Below are 14,940 nucleotides of genomic sequence, written 5' to 3'. Positions count from 1 at the left end.
CATGGATGAATCTTAAAAAATCATGTTAGGGGCCGGGAGTTTGGACTAGCAGTAGAATGCTTGCCTAGCATGCACAAAGACCCGGGTTCGATTCCTCGGTACCACATACATAGAAAAAAAAAAAGCCAGAAGTGGTACTGAGGCTCAAGTGGTAGAACTCTAGCCTTGAGAAAATCCAAGGACAGTGCTCAGGCCCTGAGTTCAAGCCTAGGATTGGCAAAAAAAAAAAAATCACACTAAATGAGATAAAAAAGTAAACACTATATGATTTCACTAATATGAAAACCTTAGACAAATCTGATTATTGTTACAGAAAGCTGAGGTTGCGGTTGAAGTGGATCCATTGACTGGTCCCATCCCCTTCTTGTCTGATTTTTCTAGCCCTGGCAGAGGAGGCCTCTCACAAAATACACCACGGTGCATTCCTTTCTCTTTCTGCCACTCTGACAAGACTGAGGTCCCCATTAGCCCCCCAAGTAGATAAAAAACCTGTCAGAAGAATAATTTGAAAATGTGAAATAAAGATTCTGAAAGGGAATAGTTAAGTTTTCAAAAATCTACACTGTATAGCTTTCTCTTATCAAGTTCCTTTTAACAATATGTCCTACTTATTATAGAGAGGCCATACTGGGAGAGTTGAGCATTCACAATAATTTTAACACTATTTTTAAAAGTACTTTAAATAAGTACCAGGCAGCAATTGTAATGGAAAAACTCAAGAATTCAAACTTGCCCTGCCTTTAAGCAACACACAGGTCAACATTTTTAAAATTCATTGCTTTCTCCAGCAACTCTAAGGTGATGGTGTCGCCACCATCAGCCACAGGTAGAGGGAATTGAAAAGGGAAGGCTCTGTGGCAGGATGAAAAATATATGAAATTTGTGTTATAATGACCAACAGACAGAAAGCTACTGCAATGATCCAGATGGGTTCATCATCTAGCAGTTCTGTGAACCTGGTCAAGTTACTGAAAATTCCTCCTCCTTAATTTTTTCATTTGCATAACAGGAATTATAATACTAACTTCACAGTCTATCCTGAGGACTGAGTTTAATTGGCTATATTTAGTGTCTTGATGAAGTAAATGCTTATATGCTGGTTCACTGGTCTTTTCAGCCATTGGCTATCTAATGGTCCAGAAAAATAAAAGGGAAAGTGTGAAATTACTGAGGGATAGGGAAACATTTTCCCCAAGCCTCTTTTATCTATCATTTAAAAAAAATAATTAGAAGGAAGAGGGGAAAAAAAATCTCTTCCAAACTTTCTGAATTTCTCTCTGTATGTGTCAGCCATAATAAAAAAAATTTGTGAGCAAACAAAACAATACTACATCCCATGCTGCAGTATTAACAGGACTTGGTGACTGGGCATGGAAGGTGCGAAGAGACACTAGAGAAGGAGGTGACAGCATTATGCAAATGTCCACTCAGTGGAAACTTTACTGAACCAATATAATGATCTTAGACCTCTGAAGGGCACCATGTGACAGAGGAGACTACTAAGTACCTTTACAGCTTTATATCCCACAGTCTTTTCCCTTCCTATGGTTTCAATTTTTCCATCCATAATAATATACGCCAACATTTACTGAATGCTATATGCCAAGTACCTGGTAAACGTGTAACAGTTTTCTTCGTTTAACCTCAATAACACCCTAAGTTGCTGGTCCAACTATTGTTCCTAGTTTATAGAAGATACATGTTTGTTTGGAGAGGCTCCGCAATGTGTCCAAATCTATACAGGAGATGGAGCTACATCACACACTATACCTCTCTGAAATAGAATATCTCTAGCTGCAACATATGCTAGAAGAATGAGAAACCTCTTTGTCTACCTTTCCTCCATAACAGACTAGGTAAAGTGAAGGATATCCATTCTTCATGTCTTTCATGAACATATACCACACGCCAGATTCTATGTAAGCACCAGGGACACAGAGATGATGCAGACAAATGGCCTTGCATTCTAGGAATTAAGAACAAAGTAAACTAGAGTAATTTCAAATCAAATCATATTTCATATATCATGAAGGCACAGGAAGCACTGTACTAATAGTGCATGCTCTGGAAACAAAAGCCTGCATTTAAATCTTGGCTCTGCCACATTTTAGCTATCTGACCTTGAACATGTGGTCTCAGTTTCTCTATCTAAAAAAATAGTTGCTATTTTGCTAAGTTTTGTGAGATGTAAATTTATTGCCACATATAAAATGCTTAGAGTAACACCTGTACAAAGAAAGGACCCAAGATATGACAGCTATTCTTTTGGGGGGGATGGAGGATATTATTTAAGTAGTTATATGAAGGAGGTGTCACTTAACAAAGCTGTTTATGAATATAATGCATCTTTTTTTGAGATTCAGATAATCATAAGGGAATACTTTGAAATTTTATGTTGTCAGCAGAGGGTCTTAGACTCAGGTCCTGGGTATTGTTCCTGAGCTTTTTTGCTCAGGACTAATGCTCTACCACTTGAACCACAGCTCCATTTCCAATAATGCATCTTAGTATCCTCCCCTTCGACATTCTTACCCCCTTCAACTAACCTCTTTTCTTACTTTTTTAAATTTTGTGATATATAAAATGAATTCTTGACTGCAATCTCCCCTACTTTCCCCCTTCATTCGTATACCCCTTTCCCTTTGGCTCAATCCCCATCTTGCAAGTACCAATTTCCTGATGACTATTTTCTTAGGCTTTGACCTAGAATTTCTACTTCTTAATACCCATAAAACTTTAATCTTGGTTTGATATCATCTAAATATTTTTAAATTCAATCATTCCTTCCAGCAAAGACTTCTTATAAAAATCATCCTGGCTTTCCTATTTCTTATGTGCTAATGGCTCCAGCTGCATTTATTATTTAAACTAACATCTACCTTTTATTCTCTAATAACCTTTTTAGCTCACTGAGTCAATTGCTTGGCAATTCTATCTAGGAGGTTGGTGAAGTCACCAGACTCTGACTATTCTCATTGCTTTGTCACATAAGTGTTCATATAACATGAACATTGGTATTCTATCAAGTGTAACTACCAAGTATTGCCCCATATACACAGGTATACTTCTGTGTATTGAGGCACACACTGGAGAGACTGAACTTAGAATTACTAAGGGGCATCTCAGAAATTTGAAGATAAAACAAGGTCCACTTAAGTTTGTGTGACAAAGAGAATACCAGAAGGGGATACAGAATGGCAGCAGTCATAAGAGGGAGCAGTGGAACACAGTGTGAAGTAAATAATTCACCCATGTCTAAAATCCAACCTGTCCCAAGCAGAACACATCGCTGAACACCACCACTCCCTTTTAGATGCTGTCACCTCCTTCTCTAGTGCCTCTTCCCACCTCCCATGCCCAGCTAGTCACCAAGTCCTGTCATTCTGCATCCTCAGGTCTTCTCTCCTGTTGCCTCTCTTCTCCATCTCCACTGACACTGTGCTATTCCAGACATTCAGAACATCTGCACTACGCAATGGCATTAGTTTCGTAATGTTTTCTCTCTCTGCTGCTTCTAATTCTTTTTAATTCACTGGGGCCCAAAGTAACCTTTCTAAATCTCAGCTCAGACTAGCACCTCCCCTGCTCAAACCCGCTGACAGCTCCCCTGTGCCCACAGAACAAACCATCAATCTTTCAACCAGACATTTAAATGTTTGTCTATGAATAGGCTACGTACAGCTCTCCTTTACAATCTTACATCCTCCTATCTCTTCCCGCCCTGCGTTCCAGTCAAGGTTAACTGTATACTAATGATCTCTGTGACCTGAAGGATATTTCATCTCTTTGCCTCTGTTACTCTTATCCTTTCTATCCTTACTTTTTATCTCCTTCTGTCCAAACACTGCTTCTCCTTCATACTCAGTGGAAATTTTACTCCTTCATGAAGTCTTCCTTAACCCCTAGCTAGGAGAAATTTTATCATCCGCAGAATTTTTATAGCTATGTAACTATAGTTCTCAAGACAATGGATTTTTCCCCATAACAGCTATTTATATGTATGATTTATCCCTCCTACTAGTCTAGAGACTCTACGTGTAGCACTATGTCAGCAGCACAGTAGAGGAACATTATGTTTTTCTCTGGATTTCAGTTTCTACATCTGTAATAGGCACGAAACAATCAAATGGGCTGGCAATATGTCTCTGTGGTAGAATCTAGCATGCACAGACCCTAGGTTCAGTTTCCAGCATCACTAAACAAAGAAAAACCTCTAACTTGACAAGATTTTTTGGAAAGGATCAAATAAATTGATATACACAACTCTAAAATCTCATTCTTTCCTTTCCTATTATAGAGTACATGTTAAACAGATAAAACCTTGATGCTTTACAGCTTTTAAAGAGATGTAACCACTTGAAATACATAGAGCTGGGTTACAGTAAATAATTAAAAGTTAGGGCCAGGAGTGTGGCTTAATGGTAGAATGCTTACCTAGCATGCATGAAACTCTGAGTTTGATTCCTCAGTACCATATTTACAGGAAAAGCCTTTTAGAAAACAAATCAATAGGGCTGGGAATGTGGCCTAGTGGTAGAGTGCTCCTAGCATGTATGAAGTCCTGGGTTTGATTCCTTGGTAACACATACACAGAAGAAGCCAGAAATGGTGCTATGGCTCAAGTGGTAGAACCCTAGCCTTGAGGAAAACCCAAGGATAGTGCTCAGCCCTGAGTCCAAGTCTCAGGACTGGAGAAAAAAAAAAGGAAAACACATCAATAATCGAAACTATTTCTGCATTTGTGTCAAGGTAAAAAAATGCCACTTTAAGTGAAACTGTTTAAAGACTAAAATCATATTTTAACAAGCTGCAAAAAAATAATATATTATAAATAAGATGATTTTCCTTAGATGTTTTCCTATATGCATGTGTATGTCATCGGCATGTATGTTTACTTATACACCAAGATAAATAAAGTACTTATTTTCTAGGACCAAAAAAGAGAGACAGATGTAACCAAACTATATTTTTTCAATGAAGAGAAGAGACATAAAATGAATAAATGAATTTTTATTTTATTTTTTTTCCAGTCCTGGGCCTTGAGCTCAGGGCCTGAGCACTGTCTTTGGGCTTTCTCAAGGCTAGAACTCTACCACTTGAGCCACAGCACCACTTCTGGCTTTTTTCTATGTATGTGGTACAGAGGAATCAAACCCGGGTCTTCATGCATGCTAGGCAAGCACTCTACCACTAGGCCAAACTCCCGGCCAGAATAAATGGATTTTTTAAAGTCACTAAACATGTAAGAGACATGAGTAGCCCAATCTGGCAAGGATGAACCACTCATTCCAAGTGGGAGAGTCACATTATAGGAGGTAGACTATGTGTTAGGATCACTTCTTAGAGTTTCAGGCCCAAAAGTGGAGCAGTGTTTGGAACCCACCAGAGTACGGCGACAAAGGACCAGGAGATCACTAAGAAACTGCTTTTTGGGGTCCAGGAAAGAGAACAATGATACCCAGATGGAACTGCTGGGGGCCACAAGGAGGAGATACCAATAGCTGAATTTGCAAAGCCTAACCATGGGAAATGATGGCAGTGCTGGGAATCCTTACAGACAAAATAACTAGAGAACTCGTACCAGGCCAAGCTTCACAGGAAAGCACAACTGTGTAACTAGAATAACAGAAAAGCTAGAGGGATTGAGGGGTTGTTAGAAGGTGGAGAGGATGTAGAGGAAGCATTGCATGGTAGAACAACACAAGTTTACTTATTTGAAGTATAACCCAGGCATGCATAAGGAATTATGGCTTGATGATCCTAAGTGATGGAGAAGACATTTGGAGATAAATAATTTTTTTAAAAAATCCTTTTGAACATGAAGAGCTACAAGGATCCACTGAACAAGAAGCATGAGAATAGGATGAAAGTTTCCCACATGTTCTGTTTCCCTGAGAGTTCTTCAGCTCTTTAGGGAGCATGGGAGCTAGGGAAGAGGTAACTTCCAAACTGCCTATCCCTGCTCATACAAAGTAGGCCTGGTATTCCAAAAGGGGGGGTCTTTAACTGTTTGATTAGGGAGTAGATGCTTTCTCCAAGTTGACTAAGCCTACCTAAAGGGATAAGTATATTTATACATTTAAAATATCATGTGGTATTAGGGTCTACCATTTATTCACTGGGTAGTCATAAGTTAGTCACTAAAATTTAGGGGGGGTCTTAAGTGTTTTATTGGATAACAAAAATTGTTATCCAATACATGCCAGAAGGAACCAGCAGATTTGAAGAGGTCCCTCAGCTGTAAGATTTATGGTTCAGTACTTAAATTGAAATCCCATAGTTTAGATTCCAGTCTCTCTGAAATCCTGGACCGTGACTCACTGCATGGTCTGAAGGTGATGAGAAATCTAGCAAAGGCAGAGAATGTAGAGAAGCGGCAGAAATTCTGTCAGGTCCAGTCGCAAGAAAATACAGCTAAAATATTAAAGCTGGCCTGGAGACAGGAGATAATTAATCTTCAAGGCAATAAAAATATTTAATTCATTCATCTGAGAGAAAAGACAAGGGAGAAGATAGATATTTGCTTTTCTTCTCTCCGTTCTGACAAGGTTGTTCTGGATGGATCACAGAATATTTAATGAACATTTAATATAAAAGCCTGAAATACAAACAAGTAAACAATGAGCATCCTGGACAGCAAGCAGCAGTGGTTGACATTGTAGAGGCGACAACTAGGACAGACATTTCCAGAACAGAGCTGTGAGAAGATACTTGTTTAGAATTACCCAGGTGGCAGCAGAATGTCAAGATTGGAATAGACACAAGGGAAACTGTAGGGATGAAATCACGGGATTTGCTAACTGAATGGATAGATATGAACTAGCATCAGATTTGGGTGATCATTGAAGAAGGCACTGGATAGACAGAGAGAGAGGGGAAAGGATGTTTCCAGGCTCTGAAAGTGGTCTTAAGGGACAATATAACAGTCAACAGCAATGAACATCCCTCCTTTGTCTCATCCTGTAGGCCTTGAAGACACGACCACAAAGTATCTGATGAGTCAGCCCTCAGCTGCTTTGCATCTAAAAACACCAGTGGGAATCTAGGACTGGGAGAGCCGATCTGGAGAAGTTAGAGGCTGAGATAACAGCAAAGCTAGATGAAAAGCAGCAAGTATCTTTGATACTGGGCTGTTTTGGTGCATCATGTGGGCTCTTCCTCAGAGAGCTAATGAGGGCTTGATAAACCAGGAAAGCTATAGCCGAGACTAAAAACCAAGGTTAGAACCAAACACATGGGCAATAGCCTGATCCAGGAGAGCAGAGGTGGTATTCTCAAAGAAAAAAAAAAAGGCAGCTGTCAAAGCAAATGGTTGTGAACTAAAGGACACAAATTATCAAAGTCTAAGTGTCCATGATGATAGAGGACATGGCCAAGCATGACAGTTCAGTAAAGACTCCCCAAAGGCCTCTCCACTGGGCCAGAATGAGCCCTACTCTTCCTAGGGCTCTTCAGTGTAACTGCAGATCTGCCTTTTTCTTCCCTTTATGTAAGCCTTCGGCAAAGACCAAACTGCAAATCCAATCTCTCTCCAGCAATTCTCTAGCCTTTCGAACGGTTCCTATAAACTGACTCAAATGACAAGTCCTGATTTAACCCCAAAATAAGAATATATTGAAGCTTCTGTGAATGAGCCAGCCTCTGAATGGAATCCTACCTGGATATCATGAAATTCTTCTTCCCCTCCTCATCTGTAAATACTCATTAGATTCAAGGCACTGATTTGCAAGTGGATATAACCTTCCAGAACCAGAGAAATCATGAAGACCATCTTCTCTGACCCCAAATGCAGCACAATACAGTATATAACATAGCATACAAAATGAACCGCTATTTAGAGTCAAGGGTGTATTCTGACTACCCAATTCCCAGGGTCACCAAGGCCTGATTTTCACAGCCAGAATGTCTCACAACAATTCTAATGGACTTATTTTGTCTGATCATCCCACTTAACTCTAGTCAGAGACTACTTGACATTTCAGTTATCAAGTGTCTTCCAAAACACGTTGGTCTTAAAATTGGCCTTGAAAGACCTTGCACAAACGGTTTATTTGATCAGCAAATTTTGGTACATCTATCAAAAAATGGATAGTCCTTCATTTCAGCACATCAATACTTGGTACAAACATAGCATTCTTCATCCTGAATTGAGACCATCCAAAGATCTAAGTTATTAGAAAGACTGTTTTTATTCTACCTTCTGATTTCTCCACAAAAGGGAAAGGGGTGTAGAGAATTAAAATGTTCTAACAAAACTTGTCTTAAAGAAAATCTTAGTAATGTCTACTTTTTTTTTGCCAGTCCTGGGGCTTGAACTCAGGGCCTGGCCACTGTCCTTGGACACCTTTTGCTTAAAGATAGCACTCTGCCAATGAGCTACTGTACCACTTCCAGCTTTTTCTCTGTACGTGGTTCTGGGAATCAAACCCAAGGTTTCGTGCGTGCTTAGCAAGGAGGCTACCACCACTAGGCCACACTCCTGGCCCCTAATGTATACTTTTACAAGTAGAAACACTATGGGGTGGCTCTGAGGTCACACACAGAAGCCACAAGATGATAACAGGAGTAGCCCAAGAAAGAAGGGCATGTTCTCAGATCTCCATTTGCCATTAGGACAGGAGCTAGGTGCTGGTGGCTCATGCCTAAAATCCTAGCAACTCAGAAGGCTGAGATCTGAAGACTGAGGTTCAAAAGCCAGTCTGGGAAGAAAAGTCAATGAGACACTTATCTCCAGTTTACCAATAACAACAATGCCAGAAGTAGAACTGTGGCCCAAGTGGTTAGTCTTGAGCAAGTGGCTCAAGGACAGTGCCCAGGCCCTATGTTCAAGGCCACCCCAGGTCAGGCACAAAGAAGAATAAAGGTTTTAGGAAAAAGGGGGGGAGGATGAGGGAGAAGGAGGGAGAGGAGGAGGAGGAACAAGTACCCACACACAAATGAGCATAATGAGGTTAAAATTACACTAGGCTGGCCAAGGTTCTAGCCCTTTTCCCTCTGTCCCTTCATATGCTCATCTATAAAATAAGCAGCTGGCATAGGCAAATCATTAGGGTCTCAGCCTCAAGATAGATCCTAGCCCCATACTACCACGGAGGTCTCAAACATTCAAAAGCAGTCCTAGGCCATCATGGTAGGCTACAAGCATTCTAGCCTCATCTGTTAGCTCTCTGGACCTAAGCCATCACTCAAAGCCTATCTCAAATGATATTGCCTTCAAGGAGCTCCATCTGAGCTTCCTGGCATCAATCACTCACTCCTCCCCCAAAGAGCTCCTGACTTACTTCAATGGTTTAGCACTGGGACTCTCAGAGGAGAATGGGACACAATGTGGGGAGGGGAGCGAGGAGTGAGAAAAGGAAGGGAAACCAGGTGATAGGGCAAACGGCAGCATTCCTGATCATCATTGTGTAGAACTCCCAACCTAGTTTCCGCTTCTTGGCAGTACCTGACAGCAGCACCTCTGGAAAGCCAAAATATTCTGATATTGAATACCACTAGCTACTGAAGAGTCTATCTGAACCTCTCTTACTTTTTTATTGAGAAGAAAAAAAAAAAAAAAAGCTATTGCTGAACTGCCAGGTACAAAATCTTTGCTTTGCCATCTATAGAGAAACAGAAGGCAAAATGGCCACAGGAACAATCACCTGCAAGAAGGGGAGGGGCGGAGGCTGCAGTACGGAGCTAAGTGGGGGTGGGGTGCTCAGTGGCTCAAGCTCTAGGAAGACAGTGCCATGCTGTGGCCACCGCCGCTTCTGCGCCTTCTTCCCCAGCCTCTGCTGGTACTGAGGCCTGTTTCCTGACCCAGTTTTCTCTCTCATCTCTATTTAGCTGTTCGCTAGTGATGCTCCCGGCATGCCAATCAGATACTGCAGCCAGCAGTGCAGTTTGTTACAACAAATTCACAGTTCCTAGTAAATTCTGTGGAAAAATACTGTGTTGAGCAGCCTAATTAAACTGACGTAAGTTCCACAGCCATACCATTTCATCAAGTAAGAAAAAGAACACACTGAGGGAAGAAGGAAAAAGGGAAAGAAATCACGACTTTTGAGAGCTGATGAAACTGAGTGTGATCACAAAGCATTTAAAGGATGGTTCTGTTCGTTGTCCTTGGAGCCAACCTCTGGGGTCTCACTGAGACTGGGTGTGGAGGGAAGAGCCTTTAGCAGACGAAAAGTCTAGAGGCTGCTTCACCCTCCCTCACTCTGTGACCTTGGACAAGCTATTCCAAGTCTTTTGAGGAAAAGAGGAAATATCAAACTAGATTGCCATTAAAACAGCCTCAGCATCATATTCTCCAGGCTGTCAAACTGTCAAAATTATGCCAAAAAAAAAAATCATGTTCTCTCATTGAGCTGGTAGAATAAGAACCATTCTGGTTCCAGTTCTGCTACTAGCTCATTGTGACCTTGGGGGAAATCACATAACCCCTAGAGTCTTCATCAAAATGAGGATGGTGAACTGAATGGACTGTAATGGTCCATTTTACTCTGTAAGAGGTTAATCAGAACTGCCAGAGAGGACAGTTCCAAATGTCACCAACCTGGAGCACTTCAATCTGCCCACATTGAGCTTTCTCTTCTCTTCATGGGAACTAGTTACAAGTTCTTTTCCCACTGTGTTTAAAGAGCTAGTCTATGGGGGTGGGGGAGAGGGAAATGGGGACCAAGACATGTGAAAGGGTATCAATGTATGGGAATTAATGCACCATCTACCTGGCAAATATTATGTAACCCTTCTATTAATTACAATAAAAAATATATGAAAAAAAGAGCTAGTCTAACACACACACACACACACACACACACACACACACACACACACACACACACACCTCCTTTTGAGGTAACTCAGCAAACAAGGTCACCCCACTTCTCCCCAGGCACTATGGCTGGGAGAGGTGAGGACATCTCTCTCTAGGCAGCAGGGATCACCAAAGGATCCTAATGAGTGCCACTTGGACTGCCAGCTGAAAACTGAACCAATGCCCCAGATGTTGATCAGCTGATGATAAAAGTAGGGTTGGCCAAAAGGAGAAGGATCTCAAAGAAAGGATGGGTTAAAGGAGTGTGGATGGGTAAAAAGAACCAATGGTAAAACATTCATCAGGTTTCTCCGTTGAAAGCAGAAAGAACGCTGTGCAGGAGATCGTGGGGGTATTCCGATGGATGGCAAGCATGCACTCAACTCTATGGATAACTAGGCAGCTACTAGCTCTAGAAATTTTACCTCCCAGACATTTGAATCCATTTATTTTCTCTCCATTATCTCTTCCATAGCCTTAGTTCAAGTCTCCAACTTGGCCCTCAATCATTGTCAGGATCTTCTGACTCACCTCGTATATTGGTCTCTATCTTCAGTGCATCCTTCACCCTGCCACCAGAGAGACCATTCTAGTACTTCTCTTTTTGTTGTTGGTGGGGGTAGTGGTGGTCATGGGACTTGAACTCTGGGCCTGGATATTGTCCCTAAGCTCTTCAGCTCAAGGCTACTGCCCTATCCCTTAAGCCATAGCGCCACTTCTGATTTTCTAGTAGTTAATTGGAGCTAATTATTCTCCAGACTTTAGTGCCCGGGCTGGCTTTGAACTGCTATCCTCAGATCTCAGCCTCCTGATTAGCTACGATTACAGGTGTGAGCCACTGCGTCTGGCTTCAGAGAGACCATTGTAAAACACTATTCTGAGCAAGCCATTTCTCTGATTCAACTCTTTCAATGGTTCCTCATGACTTTCAGAAAAAGACAAGAGGCCTAGAACCTAGTTCCTGATCACCTTTCCTGTCTCATTTCTCACTCTCCTCACAATCCTGCTGCAGCCTGGTTGAAGTGCTTAAAATGTCTGAGCATAAAATTCTGAGTCTTCACATAAGTAGTTTCTTGTGCCTGGGGCTCTGCCATCCCCCTCCAAGTTTTCCCAACCACTGGCAACACCACCATTCACTCTAGACCACCTTTGACTCATCTCTTATAACTCAATGTAGACATAATATGTTCCAATAATACTTCTCTGAACCACTCTCATAATCTGGATTGTGTACACCTCTTCCAATACTCCTACACATATATTTATGCCATCACAACCACTACCATACTGGATTAGAAAAAGCTCCTGACATTCCAAGTCTCCTTAACCACGTAATAAACTTTCAGAACCTTCAGTGTATTAACACAGCACATCAGAATTTAAAAAATGGTTGATAAATGAGCACTGAGTAAATGAGAGAATGAGGCTACCTTACAATAGGGGAGTTTTAGACTAGGAAGAAGCAAGACTGACAAGAACTGTGTGAAATACGGAGCAGATCAGGAGATAAAATAGGGTCTAAAATTCAGACCAAGGACAAACATAGTCTTAGGAAAAAGGAAAGAAGAAGCCAGTAAGAGCTTTACCAATAGGAAGTGGGCAGGATTCCTCAGTCAGTGGGAAGAACTTTGGAGTATGTAAGAAACAAATTCTTGCTGGGATCTATGGAATTTCCCCAAACTTAAAAAAGTATAGAAGCAGCAGAGAAAGTAATAAAGAGTTTAGCCTGGGATTGCAGAAAAGACCTAGAGTGAAAGCTAGAATAATCATAGATATATCCAAGAGAAGATACTGGAAGTGCAGGAGAAGGAGGACCAGAGTTTAAGTTAGGTAGCTCCACAACTCACGAGCAATGTGACCTTGAGCAAACCAAACTTTTTTTCTTCTCTAGGAGTCTTCAGATTCTGCATTGGTGAAGTACAAACATATCATCTATTTCATGAAACCATCTAAAGAAACTTATAAGACATATTTTACCTAGCAAATGAAAGGAGATGTCATTGGCACCTATTACTATGAGCACTGACCAGCAGCAGTATCTCTTCTGTCCTACAGCATGCAGTGCTTATGAGTTATTCTGGATTCAAGAACACCTGTCTACAAAAGAATGAACCCCAAGGCACAAGGTACTCAATATGTTTCCATTCTTAGTAGAAGGTGCAACTGGAAAGGACAATGCTAGTCTAGAAGAAAGACACTAGTGACGAATTCTGTAAGATGGATCAGGGCCCAACTTGGGATGCCATGGAATATTATTTTGTATGAGCCACTATCAGGGTATGAATGTCCTCTTGATTATATAGCCAAGGTATCATTATGCTAGGAGGATTGTAAAGAGACAAATTGGAATTATGACTATAAAGAATAGACATTAGGAGTGTTGCCCAAAGAGTGATCATCCTGAATATGTCTTTCAAATTGGAAAATACACACACACATTCTTATCTAGAGGAAGAAAACAAAACTAGGGTATGCAATTTTGAATATAAAAATCTCAGATGTCCAGAAAGAGCTCCCAAGCAAGTTGGAAGCTTGGCTGGAAGGCAGAGAGCTAGATCAGTGGCCGGAGAAATGTTTCCATCCCTTGTGGTAAGAGGCTGGGCCAGATGAATCGCTGTTTCTCCTGTTTACCTAGTTCCTTCTTGTTTGTCAGACAAGAGTAATACAGTGCCAGCTTACATCAGCTATTCTCAGAAAAAGGTCCAAACAGGTGTTAATGGGAGACTATAGTCCTGTCAAACACCAAAAGAGGAGTAAAAACAGAAGAACAAAACTAGGACTACTTGCTACCAGTATAAATGCAGAAAATTTCCCTCCAGGGCTACATCTTGTTAAGTTCTGGGTATTTGTTGTTTGTTTTGTTTTTTTAGTAAAGTCATAACTGATAGGAATTTGTTGTCTTTCATGAAGCCTCTAAATATTTTGCAAGTCATATTAAATTTATTCATTCATTCAACTTTCACTGAGCACCTACTATATGTACAGGACCAGCAAAGGGAACATTTTTTTTCATATATTTTTATTGTAACTAATAGAAGGGTTACATTATATTCACCAGATAGAAGGTGCATTACTTCACATACATTGATATTCTTTCTCATGTCTTGGTCCCCATTTCCCTACCCCCACCCTCACTCCTCATCTTGTTTTCCCCCCTTCTCTATCCGATTTCAAATAAACAAATAAGCATATATACAATATATCAGATAACAAGATAAAATACTGTAACAATATGAGATAACCATGGGGCAGCAAAACAGATGAGAGATAACATAGTACATTAACGACAACAATCTCTCATTATATGGCTTTTGTTTCTATATCCTGGAGGTCCTTTCATTTAGTGTCATACTATATAGCCTTATGTATCTACGTTTTACTCTATTGTAAATCTCTGCCAGGAGAGCCCAAGGTTTTTTCTGATTATGACAAATGAGGGAAACCACTGAGTCTATGTTCCTTTGAGTCTGGCTTACTTCACTTAATAGGATTTTCTCTAAGTCTTTCCATTTCCTCACAAATGGGGAGATGTCATTTTTTCTGACAGCAGCATAGAATTCCATTGTGTATAAATACCACATCTTGTTGATCCACTCATCAACTGAGGGACATCTGGGTTGGTTCCATATCTTTGCTATGGTAAATAGTGCTGCAATAAACATCCTTGTGCTAGAGGATTTAGTATGTCCTTGTTTCTAGATGATTGGGTAAATGCCAAGTAGTGGAATTGCTGGGTCATAGGAGAGCTCTAAGTTTAGTCTTTTGAGGAACTGCCATACTGTTTTCCATAGGGTTGAACGAGTTTGCACTCCCACCAACAGTGTAGTGGTGATCCCTCCTGGCCATATCCCCACCAGCATCTCTTGTTATTAGATTTCTTGACCATGCCCATTCTACCTGGAGTGAGGTGGAATCTTAGAGTTGTTTGATATGCATTTCTTTTATGGCCAGAGATGTTGAGCATTTTTTCATGTGTCTATAGGCCATTCCTATTTCTTCTTCAGAGAAGACTCTCTTTAAGTCTTTGGCCCATCTTTTAATGGGATGGTTGTTTCTTTGGAGATTAGTTTTGGAGTGATTCTTATTTCTTCTTCAGAGAAGACTCTCTTTAAGTCTTTGGCCCATCTTTTAATGGGATG

The 14,940-nt window shown here is 40.8% G+C and overlaps 1 protein-coding gene across 1 annotated transcript in view; it reads right to left on the bottom strand.

Moving 5' to 3' along the window:
• Sergef (secretion regulating guanine nucleotide exchange factor) overlaps positions 1-14,940 on the bottom strand; it is a 210,239-nt gene that overhangs the window by 97,846 nt on the left and 97,453 nt on the right. The window lies entirely within an intron of this gene.

The sequence above is a fragment of the Megascapheus bottae genome, chromosome 16 (genome assembly GCF_031878675.1).
Source record: "Megascapheus bottae isolate mThoBot1 chromosome 16, mThoBot2.hap1, whole genome shotgun sequence".
In the NCBI taxonomy this organism is placed as follows: Eukaryota; Metazoa; Chordata; class Mammalia; order Rodentia; family Geomyidae; genus Megascapheus; species Megascapheus bottae.
Note: the sequence above shows the minus strand (reverse complement) of the source record. Positions and strands in the feature narration are given on the sequence as shown.